The sequence below is a fragment of the Dendrobates tinctorius genome, unplaced genomic scaffold, assembly GCF_039654945.1.
Source record: "Dendrobates tinctorius isolate UK_male_01 unplaced genomic scaffold, ASM3965494v1 ptg000154l, whole genome shotgun sequence".
NCBI lineage: Eukaryota > Metazoa > Chordata > Amphibia > Anura > Dendrobatidae > Dendrobates > Dendrobates tinctorius.
The window spans coordinates 4,428,719-4,448,457 of record NW_027361821.1 but is presented as its reverse complement, the minus strand read 5'-3'; the positions used below and the strand labels follow the sequence as shown (position 1 = coordinate 4,448,457).

Here is a 19,739-nt window from a genome sequence, read left to right as displayed (position 1 = left end):
TCCCCTCCACTATGCTGTAACATCTGGACGCTGTGGTTTGAACGCTGCGGCTGTACGCAGCGTTCAACCCGTAGCTAATCTGGGTGTAATCCAGCCCGTGGAAACATACCCTAAGCAATTTGCAACATATTTCTAATAATACTGCTGAAAGCTGCTGCGAGTTTTAATGTCTGTAGAGTAGCCGCATGCTGACCACACCTTGGTCACCCAGTATCCATGGGCTGCCCGCTTCATGTGACCCAACCTTAGGGCTCGTGCACTCAAGCGTATTATCGGCACGAGTGCAATCCAACAAAACATCAGATCGCAACCTGACCAGTGTTAGGCTAAAGGGCTGTACAAACACATGTCCAATTTTTTTCCTCGAACAGATGTATGCTAGCCTCGTGTCATCCGTTTTGTGGTTTTCCAGCCTAAAAGGTCACAGATTTTACAATTTTTCTACAATTGTCTACACTTAACTTTGGATCAGGAGTGTCTGGATCCTCATGAGTGGAACGTACAACCAGGGGTGGGATTCAGCCGGTTCTCCCCGCTTCGGTGGAACCGGTTGTTAAAAAAGCAGCCGGTTCCCAGAATCGGGAAGATCCAGAGCCACGATCCGGTACTTTGATGTTGCAGGAGCCAGAGCAGAGGAGGACTCTTGCTCTGCTTCCTATCCCTGCCCGCCAGATACCGTGCACTGAGACGTGCTCTGTGTGACTACTGAGCACAGCACACCCCGGCAGCCCCCGCGCACTGATTCCTGTGGCAGTGCCTTGCAGCTATTGGCAGGTAACTGGAGCTGGAGGAGTCACCGCGCCGCTGCTCAGTGAGAGCTGAGTTACTTCAGACGTGTCGCAGCCTGTCACTGTGCACTGTACTCCAACGCCAGGTCAATATGTCACTGTGCTGCCTATATTGGGGACCTGTGCTGCCTATAGGGAACAATGCTGCCTATTGGGGACCTGTGCCTGCCTATTGGGGACCTGTGCTGCCTATTGGTAACCTGTGCTGCCTATTGGGGTCCTGTGCCTGCCTACTGGGAATCTGTGCCTGCCTATAGGGACCTGTGCTGCCTATAGGGAACAATTCTGCCTATTGGGGACCTGTGCCTGCCTATTGGGGACCTATGCTGCCTATTGGGGACCTGTGCTGCCTTTTGGGACTTTTAATTACCGTTAGGACGCAGATAGACTGTCGTATGAATCAGAATGTAGTGCACAGCCTGGGCAGCCAGTCAGTCAAGTGAGACAGCTGCATAGAAATATATGCAGCTGTCACACTCGGGTCAGGAGAGCCGATGGCCAGAATGTGCACTGTTCTGATCTCATTCCAATTTATTTTTTTTCAACTGTTTGACTGCGCCCCCACTTGTATATGTTTGAGGAAAAGGTACGTGTAAATGGGTGTGGCTTAATAATGGGTGTGGTTTAAAATGGGTGTGGCTTAAAATGGGTGTGGTTTTTCTACACACAAATCAACTGCATACTGTGCTATCACAAAATGATGCTGTTTTTGCCCATATAGTTTTTACAGAATAGACTTTTGTTTTAACATGTTCCACCCGCAAAAGCATGTGGCCAAAAAGGGTGCAATACTCTATCACCGGATATATAAGTACAAGACCTAACAGTTTAATTACATAATAAGTTCGGTTTCACACGTCAGTGTCTCCGGTACGTGTAGTGACAGTTTCCTCACATACCGGACACACTGACACACGTAGACACATTAAAATGAATGTGTCTCTGCACATGTCAGCGTGTTTTCATGGACACACAGTCCGTGTGAAAAACACAGAGACATGTCAGTGTTTGTGGGAGCGCACGGGTCCACAAAAGTGCTGAGCATATGCACACGGAAAACAATTCACACTGTCCTCTGTGACACGGACGGCCGTCGGGGCAGAATTGTTACTGTAAGCGTTGTTCCCCGGTGGCTGGTGCTGGACGCCACTGTCATTCTTCTGTCCTGCTCTGCTGGCAACAGCGAGCAGGAGAGAAGAATGAATTAAAACCCGATGTGGGGTCCTCCTCAGTTAGTGAACCAACCCGGAAAAACTAACAGCTGGGGGCTGCTATTTTCAGGCTGGTAAGGGGCCATTGATCTTGGCCCCCCCATCCTAAAAAAGCAGCGCCCAGCTGCCCAGAAAAGGCGCATCTATTAGATGCGCTTATTCTGGAGCTTTGTCGGGTTCTTCCCACTTGATCTTTAGTGGTAGCAAGTGGGGGTCATAAGGGTTAATGTCACCTTTCTATTGTAAGGTGACATTAAGGGATTAGTAATGGAGAGGTGTCAATAATACACCTATCCATTACTAATCCTAGAGTCAGTCAGGGTTAAATAAACACACACACAATAAGAACCAAGTCTTGTAATTAAATAATACACTACGCACATTGTTTAAAGCTTTATTATACTCATAAATCCAAAACAACGCCATCGTTCTCCTGTAAAAAAGTATAAAATAACAAACCAACAATATACATTACCTGTCCGGTGCTCAGTCACGTCCCACGGCGTAATCCATCTCAGGGGTTAATCAGTTTACAGCTGGAGCACTGCTAATACAGCCGCTCTGACTGTAAACTACTAGGGAATGAATGGAAGCACCGCTCATCACTGAGTATAACTGCTTCCATTTATTCCCCAGTAGTTTACCCCTTATGACCCCACTTGCCACCGCTACAGGGCAAGTGGGAAGAACCTGACAAAGCTCCAGAATAGGGGCATCTAATAGATGCGCCTTTTTTGGGCAGCTGGGGGCTGCTTTTTTTTGGTTGGGGGGCAAGATCAATGGCCCCTTACCAGCCTGAAAATAGCAGCCCCCAGCTGTTAGTTTTGCCGTGTTGGTTAACAAACTGAGGGGGACCCCATGTCGGGTTTTCATTCATTCTTCTCTCCTACTCGCTGTTGCCAGCAGCGCAGGAAAGAAGAATGACAGCCGTGTTCAGCACCAGCCACCGGGGAACAACGCTTACTGTAGCGCTTCTTCCCCGGTGGACGTCCGTGTGGTCCTGATGCGGCACACGTGCAGCACACGGTTGCCACACGGTGGTACTACGTATCCACACAGACACACTGACACGGATAGCTCCGGTACCGTTTTTTTTCCGGTACCGGAATTATCTGGACATGTGAGACCGCCCTAAGACTAATGTGGGGTTTATACCAACTGGCCTGCAGTGTTAAACATCTGCCCTTCGACAACATGTTTGCTGATTGGTAGTTGTTTAGTAGCCTGTTTACACAAGAAGACCGCACTTCAGATGCACGCAGAATGATCAGTAATCCATCATTCTGTGCGCACAGGCTGCAGCAGAGGTGCTGTTTACACAGGGTGATGTGCTACCAGTAACGATGATCTTTGTAGTAAGCCAGAAGATCATTTCTCCTGACAAACAATCAATTATCAGAAAGCAAGCATTGCTAGATGACTGCGCAGTGTAAATCCATCTTGAGTTGTATTGTTTCCACGATAATAAAGAAAAAAATCCAGTAATGTTCAAAATGTGCGTAAATATGTCACAAGTAGTCTGGGGAGATAGCTTAGGAAATTTACAGAATATATAATTTGATAAATGATGCTCAAACCACTGCCAACCGTTTAAGAAAAATCAATGGATGGTATTTCATAAAAAGCTGTAGTTTTTCTGTAAGGAAAAACTTGGTTTTCAGCTTCATTGAGTTAAAGGATTTTTCTAAAACATATTCACTACAATGGTCCATCTAGTTATAAAATAAACAAAAAATGTCACATCTTAATGTTTCCTTGGAGAGTAGATCAAAGTCAGTCTCAATATTATATTTTCCCAGCTGAAAAGATTCCATTCACCAATTCGACTCTTCAGAGGAAATGATGTTTAAAATAAATCGCATTTCCCAACGTTTAAAAAAAAAAAAAATTCCATTACTAACCTAAATAAAGCTGTATTTTCACAGTGGTGACTGGGCTGGATGGGTTCATGGTCTCCTGATGTTGGAATAACACTGCTCTTCAACTACAGTTAGACCCTATACATTTATGTGAAAAAGTATTTGCCTCTTCCTGATTTCCTACTCTTTTGCATGTTTGTCACACTTAAATGTTTCAGATCACCAAACAAATGTAAATATTAGACAAAAATAACACAAGGAATCACAAAAAGCAGTTTATAAATAAAGGTCTTTATTATTAAGGGAAAAATAAATCCAAACCTACAGGGCCCTGTGTGAAAACGTGATTGTCCCCTAAACCTAATAACTGGTTGGGTCACCCTTAGCAGGAACAACTGCAATCAAGTATTTGCAATAACTGCCAATGAGTATTTTACAACGCAAGATGTATATAAAAATATTGTAAACAAGATGCTAATCAATAGCAAACTAACAATCTCATTTAAAAAGTTTTTGTATTTGTTTAACAATGTCTGGTAACATGGATACAGAATAATGAAAGGCTTAAAGGGAAGCTGTCACCAATTTTTTTGCCATATAGTATCAGGGCAGAGACACTGGTTCCAGCAGTGTGTCACTTACTGGGCTGTTTGCTGTAGTTTTGATAAAATCACTATCAGCTGAAGAACTGGTCACATGTTGCCATATAGTCCTCCATATTCATGAGCTCTGTATGACCTGCTTTCACCACTGATTGTCAGCTTTCTGTCAATACACAATGTACAGAGAAAGCTGACAATCAGTGGTGTGGGTGGAGTTCAGAGGCGTAACTAAGGTTTCAGCTCGGGGCGGCGAAACATCTGAGTGACCCCCTAACCCCCTGATTACAACTATGGTGGCACACTTTAATCATAGATATAGGGGAACCTCAGCAAATGATCCTGCTGTAACTGAAAATAAATCAGTACACAAAGACCAACACTACCTCCATATAGTGTCCTTATAGTGGTAGATACCAGTCCTGCAGAACATATAAGAGAACACAGTACAGTTACAGATAGTGACTTACAGCTGATGTTCTTTCTGATGGAATCATTCTCTTTTCCCATCTTTTCTTTGACCCAGACCGACATAACAACTTCCATCCACAAGTCGTCTGCAGAGATTACAACAAAGACACATTTGACTTCTCACATTTCCAGCCCCATCACCATCTATTCCCAACCTGCACAAACTCCATATCCTGCTGATACCTCAATGCTGAGCTGCTGCTGTGTCCCTATTACTGCACTTACTGAGTGATACAAAAGCAGGAATCCTCATACTTCCCCACATTATAATGCCATCATTGTGCCCCGTACATAGTGATATTGCTTCCTTTGTGAGACCACAGTTTCACAGCCCTGTAACGCTCGCGCCCAGACTGAATGGCGCGAGCAAGGATTGTGGCCTCACTGTGCCACAAACCAGACTACCTGGAGGGGCATGACTAAGCAGCTACCTTGGTGTTCACTGGAGCCTCTAGTGGTGAGGTCAGGCTTGTACGGCAGGTAGCTGCAAGGTACCACTCCAGGGCAGTGTCTGGCTGTAGCAGCTGATCTCACAGGGAACAGGACACTAATGACAGGTGCGGGCAAGTACAGACGGGCACGACTGGTACTCTGGCAGGCATGGCTGGCACTCAGGCAGGCGGGCACGGCTGGCACTCTGGCAGGCAGGCGGGCACAGCTGGAACTCTGGCAGGCGGGCACAGCTGGCACTTTGGCAGCAAGGCGGGCACGGATCAGACTGGAATAACCAGAACCAGAACGGGTAGGGCAGGAACACAGGCAGGTACGAGTAGTATAACAGAACAGGTAGGAACCAGTTCAGACTGCAGGGAAAGGGACTGTTAGGAACCAGTTCAGACTAGAAGAACAAAGACCCGCAGGAATGAGAGCAGAACTACAAGGTGCGGAATGGGAGCAGAACAGAACTGCAAGATGCGGAACGGGAGCAGAGCAGAACTGCAAGGTGCAGAACGGGAGTAGAGCAGAACCACAGTGTGCAGAGTTGAGAGCAGAGCAGAGCCGCAGGGTGCGGAGTGGAGAGTAGAGCAGAGCCGCAGGGTGCGGAGCAGAGCCGCAGGGTGTGGAGCGGGGAGCAGAGCAGAGCCGCAGGGTGTGGAGCGGAAAGCAGAGCAGAGCCGCAGGGTGCAAAGCAGAGAGCAGAGTAGAGCCGCAGGGTGTGAAGCGGAGAGCAGAGCAGAAGGAGTAGATACAAGGCTACACACAGCTGAGTAGGGAAGGAAACAGACAAAGACACAAACAGGTACAAGAAACGGACTTAGTACAGACAAGGATGGACACGGGAACAAGCTCAAGACACGGGATTCAGGCCTGGGTATGCAGCCCCCAGGGAGGCAGAAAACAAGACACTAAGAACACAGAAACAGACTTGGGAATGCAGCCCCCAGGGAGGCCGAAAGTAGGACAGGACCTGGCAACTCAGTAGCAAGGTACAGACTGACAGAGTTTGTTGCTCAGGCATCTCCCTGTGGGTGGAGATGCCTTAAGTACCCGATACCTCTTGGCAATAGGCTGGGCCCAAATTAGGTGTGTGGACACTGTCTCTATAAGACTCAGGAAGTGCCACCCTAAGCATACAGGCGGGAAGTATGCAGCAAGCAAAGATATGAGGTCCACAGCATGGAGCAGGCAGAGGGCAGAACTCACAGCATGGTCCAGAGAAGTAAGTAAGATGGTGTATCTGCCTGAAGGGAGATGGAAATCCATGCAGTGATGCTGGCAGGGACATTACAAGCCCCCACAGTAGCGCCCATGCTGTATGTTAGCCTCCACAGTAGCCTTCAAACTGTATAATGGTCCTCAGATTAGCTATCATAATGTATAATGCCCCTGCATTAGCTCCCAGTCTGTATAATGACCCCAGCAGTAGCATCCACGCTGTAGAATGACCCCCGCAGTAGCTTCCAGGCTGTATAATAACCCTCGCATTAGCTCCCAGGCTGTATAATGACCCCCACATTAGCTCCCAGGCTGTATAATGACCCCCGCATTAGCTCCCAGGCTGTATAATGACCCCACATTAGCTCCCAGGCTGTATAATGGCCCCCACATTAGCTCCCTGGCAATATAATGGCCCCCGCATTAGCTTCCAAGCTGTGTAATTATAGAAGGATAGGGAAAATGAAGGGAGGTCAGCTCACCAGTCTCGGTTGCGATCCATAATCCTCCTGCGCACGGAGTCACCTTGATCAGGGGTGTTGACTGAAGCAAAATAAAGGATAGAATCTCCAGCGCTGGACTTCAGTTAAAAATACATCATTTATTGTAAATTTTTAAAATCGAACAGAAAAAAATGTGGATAAGGACATACAGGCAGATGGGGTCTCTGGTGGTCTCCAACCAACGCGTTTCGACCTAGAGGGTCTTACTCATGGTTCACACTAGACCAATACTGACGACTACAAATAGTACAAAAACTAGTAAATCACAGGTGTTGGACAAAAGAATTAATGAAAATAGGGAGTGTCCCTACCAGTTAACTCTTGCAAACACTCAGCCTAATGTGGAGCTGAAACAAAAACTAGTCGGAAAAACAGGAGAAAAAGAAAAAAAAGGAAACAAAAAAAAAACACTAATAAAAAGATATCATAAGAATATAATAACAATCACAAAAATTATCAGAATAACCAGAATTGAATAGGACTAAGTAGAATGTAAATATACAGAAGAAAATATCAATCTAATTGCAATATTAAATCAAGTCGTTTGTTCAGACCTAATGGTACTCTTGTATTTAATTTAAAAATCCAAAAGGATTCACGATTTAATAATTTTCTCCTGAAATCACCTCCCCTAGTAGATCTATAGACTTTCTCTATTGCTATAATTTTGAGACCATCAGTTTTACCTCCATGAACAGTTTTACAATGATAAGAAACTGCTGAAATATTATAATTACTACTAGTAGCTTCTGACAAGTGTTTCCTAATTCTCTTTTTAAGAGGTCCTATTGTACAGCCTACATATTGTAGGTTACAAAAAACGCATTCAATAACCTATACTACTCCTTCTGAATTACAATTTATGTGAGACTGAATAGGGTATGATATGCCAGTAACACTGGAAGTGAATCTGCTGCGATATCTTATCCCCCAGTCTTTTTATCAGCAATAGGAGAACTAAAAATAATACTTGGTTGTCATATAAAGGCTTTTCCAAATGTGGACATCATCCCTGTAAAGTCTGCAACTATGTGGTTAAAACCAGCAGATTCACGTCCAGTGTTACTGGCATATCATACCCTATTCAGTCTCACATCAATTGTAATTCAGAAGGAGTAGTATATGTTATTGAATGCGTTTTTTGTAACCTACAATATGTAGGCTGTACAATAGGACCTCTTAAAAAGAGAATTAGGAAACACTTGTCAGAAGCTACTAGTAGTAATTATAATATTTCAGCAGTTTCTTATCATTGTAAAACTGTTCATGGAGGTAAAACTGATGGTCTCAAAATTATAGCAATAGAGAAAGTCTATAGATCTACTAGGGGAGGTGATTTCAGGAGAAAATTATTAAATCGTGAATCCTTTTGGATTTTTAAATTAAATACAAGAGTACCATTAGGTCTGAACAAACGACTTGATTTAATATTGCAATTAGATTGATATTTTCTTCTGTATATTTACATTCTACTTAGTCCTATTCAATTCTGGTTATTCTGATAATTTTTGTGATTGTTATTATATTCTTATGATATCTTTTTATTAGTGTTTTTTTTTTGTTTCCTTTTTTTTCTTTTTCTCCTGTTTTTCCGACTAGTTTTTGTTTCAGCTCCACATTAGGCTGAGTGTTTGCAAGAGTTAACTGGTAGGGACACTCCCTATTTTCATTAATTCTTTTGTCCAACACCTGTGATTTACTAGTTTTTGTACTATTTGTAGTCGTCAGTATTGGTCTAGTGTGAACCATGAGTAAGACCCTCTAGGTCGAAACGCGTTGGTTGGAGACCACCAGAGACCCCATCTGCCTGTATGTCCTTATCCACATTTTTTTCTGTTCGATTTTAAAAATTTACAATAAATGATGTATTTTTAACTGAAGTCCAGCGCTGGAGATTCTATCCTTTATTTTGCTTCAGTCAACACCCCTGATCAAGGTGACTCCGTGCGCAGGAGGATTATGGATCGCAACCGAGACTGGTGAGCTGACCTCCCTTCATTTTCCCTATCCTTCTATAATTATATTTATGATCTAGTCCTGCTCCCTTACTCTATAATCGTTGTGGACGCTTGTAAACACTAATTCTATGGACATGGATTTGGACAGAAATAGGCAGCATATCTTTGCAGCCATTTTTGACTCTACAGATGATGTTACTAATGTGAGCAGTGGGGTCTCTCAGGTAGAGTCTTTAGAAAACCTTTTTAATAAACTGGAAAATCGGAAAAATAAGGAAACCAGATTATGGTGGGACATGACCTCTCTAAAATCTTATCTGACGAAAAAACTTATCCCTAGGGGATTGAGACTGAATAAAAGACCTACCTTCATCTACTCAGACACTTTCAGATTAGAGTGGGAGCAGATTCTTACACAAAGTTCTTTCAAATTAATGGAGTTGATTATTAAATATGAGGAACTGGAGATGACTTGTGTTAAAGAAGAGATCACTAAGATGCAGACTTCTCTGAACAAACACAATAATGTGAAAGACTTTGACAAATTTAATTCAAGAATGAAAAAAATCTTTCCAAACTGGAAGAATATATTGCAGATATAAAACGCAGTAAATTCACAAGAGACAAACGCGACTTTGAATTGAACCAGGTCTATTCCTGGAAGAAAAGCCGTCCTTTTCAAGAAGGTAAAAAACGATATCAGCATGGTTTTTCAGGCTTTCACCATAGAGATCGCAGGGTCAGCTTCACCAGGTCTCATGATTCAACAGTGTCTTCCAGTTCTAATCTGAATACATCAGAAGAGTTCTTAGATGCTTCCTTTAACACTAATCATTCTGAGGATATCCGTAGTGATGGAATTATTGTAAGGAGATCAAAAAACGACGGAGAAGAGCGGGGAGGAAACATAAAAAGAAACTACCACTTCAGAAACAAGAGGAGATATCAACATGCCCTGTAATAAATCTTTCAAGCTATATCCTATCAGAAGCTCATATGACTCTCTTGAGCAAAGGCTTGGGATTTAGTCCAGTCAACAAATTTGATATTTATCAGACTCTTCTAGATGTGAATAAGTTTGCCAGAAATTTAACTTTGAAATGTCATTTTGACTACCAGTCCACCTCTTCAGAGACCTTGTCACTGTCTGGATCTACAAATATTCCTGAGTTAATTTTTCCTTATGGAAATTTTTCTTTTAAAGATCTTATAGGCTATTCCACTCTTAGAGACTTACAATCACATTCCTTACCAAAAAATAGGACTTTAAATGATCTCTTTAAAATGCCCAATCCAGGGTTTTATCCAGTCCAGTCTAGACCTGCCATTCTAGATATATTCCAAGAACTAATAGAGAAAGATTTAGTGGAGCTTGATAAAATAACAGAAATGACATATGACAATTTAACAGCACAAGAGAGAGCAGCTATGAAAGAGTTAAAAGATAATGCTGACATTCTGGTGAGACAGGCAGATAAAGGGGGTGGAGTAGTCGTGCTTAATGCTGGTCTGTATTATTCAGAAAATCTGCGCATTTTGAATGATTCTGCTACCTATTCCAAGATTTCTAGTGATCCCACGTCTAAATTTCAGTGTGATCTGTCGAAATTATTAAACGATGGTTTAGTCACAGGGGCCATAACACAGAAAATTTATGATTATGTTAATATCAAGAACCCTGTGGTTCCCATTTATCATGCGTTTCCTAAAATCCACAAGGATTTGTTCCCCCCCCCCTTTAGAACTATAATTTCGGGGATAGGGTCTTTTTCAGAGAAATTGGCAGAGTGGGTTGATCATTACCTACAACCTTTGGTCATTGATCTTCCAGGATATATCAGAGATACCAAAATGTTAATCTCTGCCTTGGATGATTATCATTGGTCACCAGAATATTCATGGATTACTTGTGATGTGGTGGGTTTATACCCGTCCATACCACACAATGTGATTATTTCTAGTCTCACATTCTTTTTGGACAAATACAGCACATATGTGATAGAAATTCAATCCTTCATTGTGGATGCAGTTTCCTTTCTTCTCTCACATAATTATTTTTCATTTGATGGAATTTTTTTCTTACAAAAACAAGGAGTAAGTATGGGGGGTAAATGTTCCCCAGCTTTAGCTAATATTACAGTAGCTGTTTGGGAAGAGAAATATATCTTATGTAACAATAATCCCTTTTCACAAAATATACAATTATATGGCCGCTTTATAGATGACCTGATTTTGATTTGGAAGGGAGACATCTCAGGGATTAGTGATTTCATTAGCTATATTAATATGAATGATTTTAATCTTTCATTTACATTTACAGTGTCAGATTTTTCTATCAGTTATCTGGATGTGACTTTGTCTGTGAATTCTGACAGCCAAAAGGTCTGCGTTTTTCCTTTCAGAAAACCCACAGATACAAATTCAATTTTACAAGCTTATTCTTGTCACCCCAAGCATGTGGTTAAAAACATTCCAGTGGGAGAATTAATTAGGTTAAAAAGAAATTGTAGTTCACCTATAACATTTGCTAAAGAATCAAACAAAACCCTCTCTAGACTTAAGGACAGAGGATATGCTAATTGGATGCTAAGGAAAGCTGATAATATTGTCAGCAGGATCCATAGACACACCCTGCTGAATGAATCTCCTTTGAGCCTTGTACACACTGGAGTTACTGCTAACAAGAAAAAGAATCGCACACGGGCCCCCTGTAATAATTATGACCGTGCTATAGTTAGTTTTTCTACCATGTACAGTCCACAATTCAATAAGATAAAGGACATTGTCAAAAAATATTTACCTATTTTACACAATGATAATAAACTTGGTCAAATTCTGGACAATACCCAGATACGATACATAGCCAGGAAAGCTCCTGCTTTGAGCGATATCTTATCCCCCAGTCTTTTTATCAGCAATAGGAGAACTAAAAATAATACTTGGTTGTCATATAAAGGCTTTTCCAAATGTGGACATCATCCCTGTAAAGTCTGCAACTATGTGGTTAAAACCAGCAGATTCACTTCTAGTGTTACTGGCATATCATACCCTATTCAGTCTCACATAAATTGTAATTCAGAAGGAGTAATATATGTTATTGAATGCGTTTTTTGTAACCTACAATATGTAGGCTGTACAATAGGACCTCTTAAAAAGAGAATTAGGAAACACTTGTCAGAAGCTACTAGTAGTAATTATAATATTTCAGCAGTTTCTTATCATTGTAAAACTGTTCATGGAGGTAAAACTGATGGTCTCAAAATTATAGCAATAGAGAAAGTCTATAGATCTACTAGGGGAGGTGATTTCAGGAGAAAATTATTAAATCGTGAATCCTTTTGGATTTTTAAATTAAATACAAGAGTACCATTAGGTCTGAACAAACGACTTGATTTAATATTGCAATTAGATTGATATTTTCTTCTGTATATTTACATTCTACTTAGTCCTATTCAATTCTGGTTATTCTGATAATTTTTGTGATTGTTATTATATTCTTATGATATCTTTTTATTAGTGTTTTTTTTTTTTTTTTTTTTCTCCTGTTTTTCCGACTAGTTTTTGTTTCAGCTCCACATTAGGCTGAGTGTTTGCAAGAGTTAACTGGTAGGGACACTCCCTATTTTCATTAATTCTTTTGTCCAACACCTGTGATTTACTAGTTTTTGTACTATTTGTAGTCGTCAGTATTGGTCTAGTGTGAACCATGAGTAAGACCCTCTAGGTCGAAACGCGTTGGTTGGAGACCACCAGAGACCCCATCTGCCTGTATGTCCTTATCCACATTTTTTTCTGTTAGATTTTAAAAATTTACAATAAATGATGTATTTTTAACTGAAGTCCAGCGCTGGAGATTCTATCCTTTATCAAGCTGTGTAATGGCCCCTGCATTAGCTCCAACACTGTATAATGGACCCCGAATTAGCCCCCATTATGTCCAATGGACTCCGAATCAGATCCCATGTTGTGTAATGGCCCCTGTATTAGCTCCCATGCCTTGGATTCTGGTCTCTGTCCCTTTCTGTGGGCTGCAACTTGCAGAAAAAAAACAGCAAAAAACAGCAAGTGCTTATAGAGTCCATCATATGGGTATAGGTTTCTGAATGTATCCAGGTAACCCTAAAAGGAATACTCTTGTCTAAACAAGACTCTAAAGAGGGGACAGAAATAAAGAGGGAAGCAGAAGAAAGAGGTGGAGGTAAAATATCACAATGTAAGGAAGAAACTGTGCCCCCCAGTATGTCTTCTCTTTCTCCCCTTCTCCCCCATTGGGGGCCATGTTGTCCAGACTGAGTATACATATGTGATTGTCTATACGCACCTACTGGCTGTTTCTATTTTCTTATATTTGGCTCTTTATCATATATACACACGTGGTCAAAATTGTTGATACCCCTTGTTTAATGACAGAAAAACCCACAGTGGTGACAGAAATGAATTGAATCTGACAAAAGTAATAATAAATCAAAAATCTATGAAAATGAACAAATAAAAGTCAGACATTGATTTTCAGCCATGCTTCCACAGAATTTAAAAAAATATAAAACTCATGAAATAGGCCTGGACAGAAATGATGGTACCCTTAACTTAATATTTTGTTGCACAACCTTTTGAGGCAATCACACAATCAAACAATTCCTGTAACTGTCAATGAGACTTCTGCACCTCTCAACAAGTATTTTGGCCCACTCATACAGAGCAAACTGCTCCAGTTGTCTCGTGTTTGAAGGTTGCTTTTTCCAGATGGAATGTTTCAGCTCTTTCTAAAGATGCTCAATAGGTTTTAGGTCAAGTCTTATAGAAGGCCACTTCAGAATAGTCCAATGTTTTCCACTTGGCCATTCTTGGGTGTTTTTAGCTGTGTGTTTTGGGTCATTATCCTGTTGCAAGACCCATGACCTGCGACTGAGACCAAGCTTTCTGACAGTGAGCAGTACATTTCTCTCTAGAATCCCTTGATAGTCTTGAGATTTCATCGTACCCTGCACAGATTCTAGGAACCCTGCGCCAGATGCAGCAAAGCAGCCCCAGAACATAACAGAGCCACCTCCATGCTTCACAGTAGGGACAGTGTTTTTTTCTTGATATGCTTCATTTTTCCGTCTGTGAACATAGAGCTGATGTGCCTTGCCAAAAAGTTCCCTTTTGTCCCATCTGTCCATAGGACATTCTCCCAGAAGCTTTACGGCTTGTCAACATGTAGTTTGGCAAATTCCAATCTGGCTTTTTTATAACTTTTTTTTTTTTCAACAATGGTGTTCTCCTTGGTCGTCTCCCATGAAGTCCACTTTGGCTCATGCAACGACAGATGGTGGGATCTGACACTGACGTTCCTTGAGCTTAAATTTCACCTTTAATATGTTTAGAAGCTTTTCTTGTCTCCTAATTTTACCATTGACCACAGTCCCATTGAGCTTAAATTTCTGAATAATATGTGCAACTGTATTCACAGGAACATCAAGCTGCTTGGAGATGGTCTTATAACTTTTACCTTTAACATATTTGTCTATAATTTTCTTTCTAATTTCCTGAGACAACTCTTTCCTTCACTTCCTCTTGTCCATGTTGAGTGTGATACGCACCATGTCACCAAACAGCACAGTGAGTATCTGTAGCCCTCTATACAGGCCCACTCACTCATTCCAAGATTGTAGACACCTGTGATGCTAATTAGTGGACACACCTTGATTTAACATGTCCCTTTTGTCACAATATTTTCAGGGGTACCATCATTTCTGTCCAGGCCTATTTCATGGGTTTTATTTTTTAAAAATTCTGTGGAAGCATGGTTGAAAAGCAATGTCTGACTTTCATTTGTTCATTTTCATAGATATTTGATTTATTATTTTTGTCAGATTTAAGTTATTTATGTGACCATTGTGGGTTTTTCTGTCATTAAACGAGGGGTAGCAACAATTTTGACCATGCATATATTTATCCTCAACTTTGTGGGTATTTTCTTTTTTCATAAAAACCTTTATAATGGGATTTTCATGTTTGTCACCTTGGATTTATATGAGACGACACAGACACTGGACTGATAGGACCTTAACCCCGGTTACAGGAACACATTACAATATATATATATACAGTGTATATATGTATAAAGACCAAAAGAAATGATAATCAAGGGGCAATATAATCATGTATAAAACACAATTTATTAATACAAGATTAAAATCATATAACCAATTACTGGTACAGATAGATTAGTGCAAAGTGTGAATCACTCAAAAACACTCAACGACGCTTAGGTCCGAGGTAGTGGACACCCCAGATGAAGCAAAGGGGTTAAACAGGCACTGTAGTATAGCATTTAATATCTATTAACCTCGGTAAACACCATATATTGTCAAATAGTCAAAGTGCTGCTGTATGGCTAGACTGATACATACATCTCATAATGGCCATAATCTAAAGAGCATGCAGGGAAGGCACAATCATCGAAATAATTTATAAGTACAATTTAATGTCACCATTATGAGATGTATGTATCAGTCTAGCCATACAGCAGCACTTTGACTATTTGACAATATATGGTGTTTACCGAGGTTAATAGATATTAAATGCTATACTACAGTGCCTGTTTAACCCCTTTGCTTCATCTGGGGTGTCCACTACCTCGGACCTAAGCGTAGTTGAGTGTTTTTGAGTGATTCACACTTTGCACTAATCTATCTGTACCAGTAATTGGTTATATGATTTTAATCTTGTATTAGTTTTAGACATGATTATATTGCCCCTTGATCATCCTTTCTTTTGGTCTTTATGATATTTGGTGATGGGCTACTAGAATCCCACCAGTGCATGGTTACTTAATCATGTGGGTGTGTCAGACTTGTTGGTATTTAGTATATATATGTATGAAGAGGGAAAGAAATATATCCTCACCCGCGGTGTCCGGCAGCCGGGGTCAGATACTGACTAGTCTTGTTTGTCCCTCTGTTTGAGGCACAAAGATATTTATGGCAGCTGCTTTGAAGTCCTTCGCAGATCGGGTGATGCTCGGGCGATTTGCACTGACTGACACCGATCTGTTTATAGGCTCAAGCAGCCGCCATAAATCTATATGCCTCATAGAAAAATAGATACAAGACAAGAATCCTCTAGGCCCTGCCAGGAGGGGGACAGCATCCTGCCACCTCCTCACTACACAGTGCAGACACCTCAAGCCCGGATACAGGCACAGGGTCGTCCTGTCCTGCTCCTCTAGGGAAGGAAGAATCAGCGCTGCGTCCTGACGGCTCTTCAGCAGACACAACCACACAGCGTGCAATGACCCTAAATTATGGTGCTCTCAGATGGGGTAACTAAAACCTGATGACAGATTCCCTTTAACCAGACGTCACCACATATAAATGTGGACATCAGCATTGGGTTTCTCAGAAAGCTGCACAATTTGTGACATATTTGCATCATAAATGCAAACCGTGAGATGTGTTAAAAGAACACTAAATCTAGAAATTAGTCATGGAATTAAACGGTAAATTGAATTAGTATTTACGGAATAATAGAAAAACAAATGTAATAATTATTTGTTGAATTATACTAGAATTAATGTAGTATTTTTTTAAATTAAACAATAAATTAAATCATACAATAAATTCAATAAATAGTTGTCACACTGTTAATTTTCAGTATTTTCCTCATTAAAAAAACTAGCTATTGAACCCATTTTACGTCCGGGGGGCAAGCATTTATTGGTACATTTTTATCTCTCTCTCTCCGATGTCCTGGAGATGTTGACACCGTAGTGCGGCATGCGCTGATTCCTGCGCAACACTGTGCAAGCGCCAGAAGGACACATCTCTAGCTATATTAGAGATTAAGAGTCTTGTTGACTGCAGAGAACAATCTGCACACAGCATATCTTAGGGCCCCGTCACACACAGCGATATCGCCAGCGAGATCGCTGATTTTGTGGCGCTACAGCGATCTCACCAGCGAGATCGCTGTGTGTGACGGGGATCAGCAACTGGCCCCCCCTGCCGGGTATTGCTGATCGTGCTCGATCGGCCTGGGCCATTTTTTGATTGCTGGTCTCCCACTGGCCAGCACGCATCGCTACGTGTGGCAGCGAGAGGCCAGCGATCAGCGACGCTGGACGCTGGTTTCTAATGTAAACATCGGGTATCCAGGAGGCGCGGCTCTTAGATACCCGATGTTTACCTTGGAAACCCGATGTTTACATTAGAAACCAGCTTGCTCGCTGGTCCTGATCGCTGGAGGGGCTGTCTATGTGACAGCTCACCAGCGATCAGCCTAACGATCTCCCAGCGATCCCATCCATGTCAGATCGTTGGTGGGATCGCTGGGACATCGTTATGTGTAACGGGGCCTTTAGTCTCCTGCTGATCTGCTCTATCTTCAGCTGGTGGTTATTTGGGGTGGGACACATCAAGAGGGTGGAGCTTAGTAAGCTGGGAGGATTCTGCTGCAGTCAGTTATCTTACAGCCACAGTCAGGGCAATGAGAAGAAGGAAGGCGACATAGCTGAGCATTTGAGACACACAGAAATTATTTTTATATACATTTTTCAGTTGTTATTGTAATATCACACAAAACAAGGTCAAAGAAAAGGAGATGGGTTTTTTTTTATTTCTTGTATACTTTCTCTCTTTAGTGTTTATATATTGTAATACTGTACAGTCATGGCTGAAAGTGTTGGCACCCTTGAACTTGTTCCAGAAAGTCAAATATTTTCCCCAGAAAATTATTGCAATGGCACATGTTTGTTATACACATGTTTAATTCCTTTGTGTGCATTGGAACAACACAAAAAAAAGAAAACAGAGGGAAAATGGCAAATTGGACATAATTTAGCACAAAATCCCCAAAATAGACCAGACAAAATTGTTGGCACCTTCAACTTAATATTTAGTTGCATTGCACACCCTTCGGAATAAATCACTGCAATTAATCACTTCCTATAACTGTCTACAACACCTCTAAATTGGAATTTTGGAGCACTCTTCTTTTGCAGACTGCTCCAGGTGTCTAATATTTGAAGGGTGCCTTCTCCCAACAGCAATTAAAAGATCTCCCCACATGTGTTCAATGGGATTTAGTTCCAGACTCATTGCTGACCACTTAAGAACTCTCCAGTGCTTTGTTTCCATCCAATTCTGGGTGCTTCTTGAAATATATTTGAGGCATTGTTCTGCTGGAAGACCCATGACTGAGGATGCAAAAGCCCAGCTTTCTGATACTTGCCACTACATTGTGTCCCAAAATCCTATGATAATCTTCAGATTTCATGATGCCTTGCACATAGTCAAGGCACCCAGTGCCAGAAGCAGCAAAACAACCCCAAAACAAGTTTGAACCTTCACCATATTTAACTGTAGGTACTGTGTTCTTTTCTTTGAGGTCTCATTCCATTTTCGGCAAACAGTAGAATGATGTGTTTTAACAAAAAGCTCTATGTTGGTCCCATCAGTTCACAAGACACTATCTCAGAAGGATATTGGCTTACTCACGAACATTTTGGCAAACTTCAGTCTAGCTTTTTTATGTTTCTGTGTCAATAGTGGGGTCCTCCTTTCTGTCCTGCCATAGCGTTTAATTTCGACAGATAGCTCGACAGATAGCTTGCACTGACACTGATGCACCCTGCGCCAGCAGGACTGCTTGAATTTCTTTGAAATTTGGTTAGGGCTGCTTATCCACCATCTGGACTATTGCAACATTAGTCATCTTTTTTCTGCCGTCCACGTCCAGGGAAATTAGCTACAGTGCCATAAGTTGTAAACTTCTGGATTATGTTGCGTACCATGGACTAAGGAACATTAATATCTTTAGAGATGAACTTGTAACTTTGAGATTGCTGATACTGTTCATCAATTTTGATTCTCAAGTCGTCAGACAGTTCTCTTCTTTTCCTTCTGTTCTACATGCTTAGTGTGGTGCACACATACACACAATGCCAAGATTGAGTCAACTTTTCCCCTTTTTATCTGGTTTCAGGTGTGACTTTCAAATTGCTCACACCAGTTACTTGCCACGGGTGAGTTTGAACGAGCATCACATGCTTGAAACAAAGTTGTTTACCCACAATTTTGGATAGGTGCCAAAAAATTTTGATGTTTTGTTTGGAATTATGTCCAATTTGCCTTTTCTCTATTTGTTTTTTGTGTTGTTCCAATACACACAAAGGAAATAAACATGTGCATAACAAAACATTTGTGATAGCAATAATTTACTGGGAGAAATACTTCATTTTCTGGAACAATTTTAAGGTTGCCAACACTTTTGGCCATGACTGTATATAATTATGACTATTTATTTAGGGAATCAGAGCTATTGATTTATGGCAAAGCCTAAAGGAGTATTGTGAAGTTTGAAATTCTTAAGTAGCTGAGGGTCCATTTGCTGGGGCCCCCACTTATCCCAAGAACGGGGGCTCTAAAGAGCCTCAGTTGAATGGAGCTGAGGTTGATTGGGCACATTTCCACTATATTCTTAATAAGACCGTCAGAGATTGTCTAGTGCAGCACTCAGAATATGTTTGGAACTTTTTTTAGAGTTAATGGATCATCAATGTGCTTGATTGACCTCTGCTCCATTTAGCCAGGGTTCTGGAAAGCCCCACTTCTCTGGATTGATGAGGGCCCCAGTGGTCGAACCCCCCCACGATTAAAAAGTTATCCCAAGCCCACAGATGGGCGAGATGTTTCACACTTGAAAATACCCCT

At 41.4% G+C, this 19,739-nt stretch overlaps 1 protein-coding gene across 3 annotated transcripts in view; it reads left to right on the top strand.

The window, feature by feature from the left end:
• ATP1B4 (ATPase Na+/K+ transporting family member beta 4) overlaps positions 1-19,739 on the top strand; it is a 170,399-nt gene that overhangs the window by 125,367 nt on the left and 25,293 nt on the right. The gene's annotated exons all lie outside the window — the stretch shown is intronic.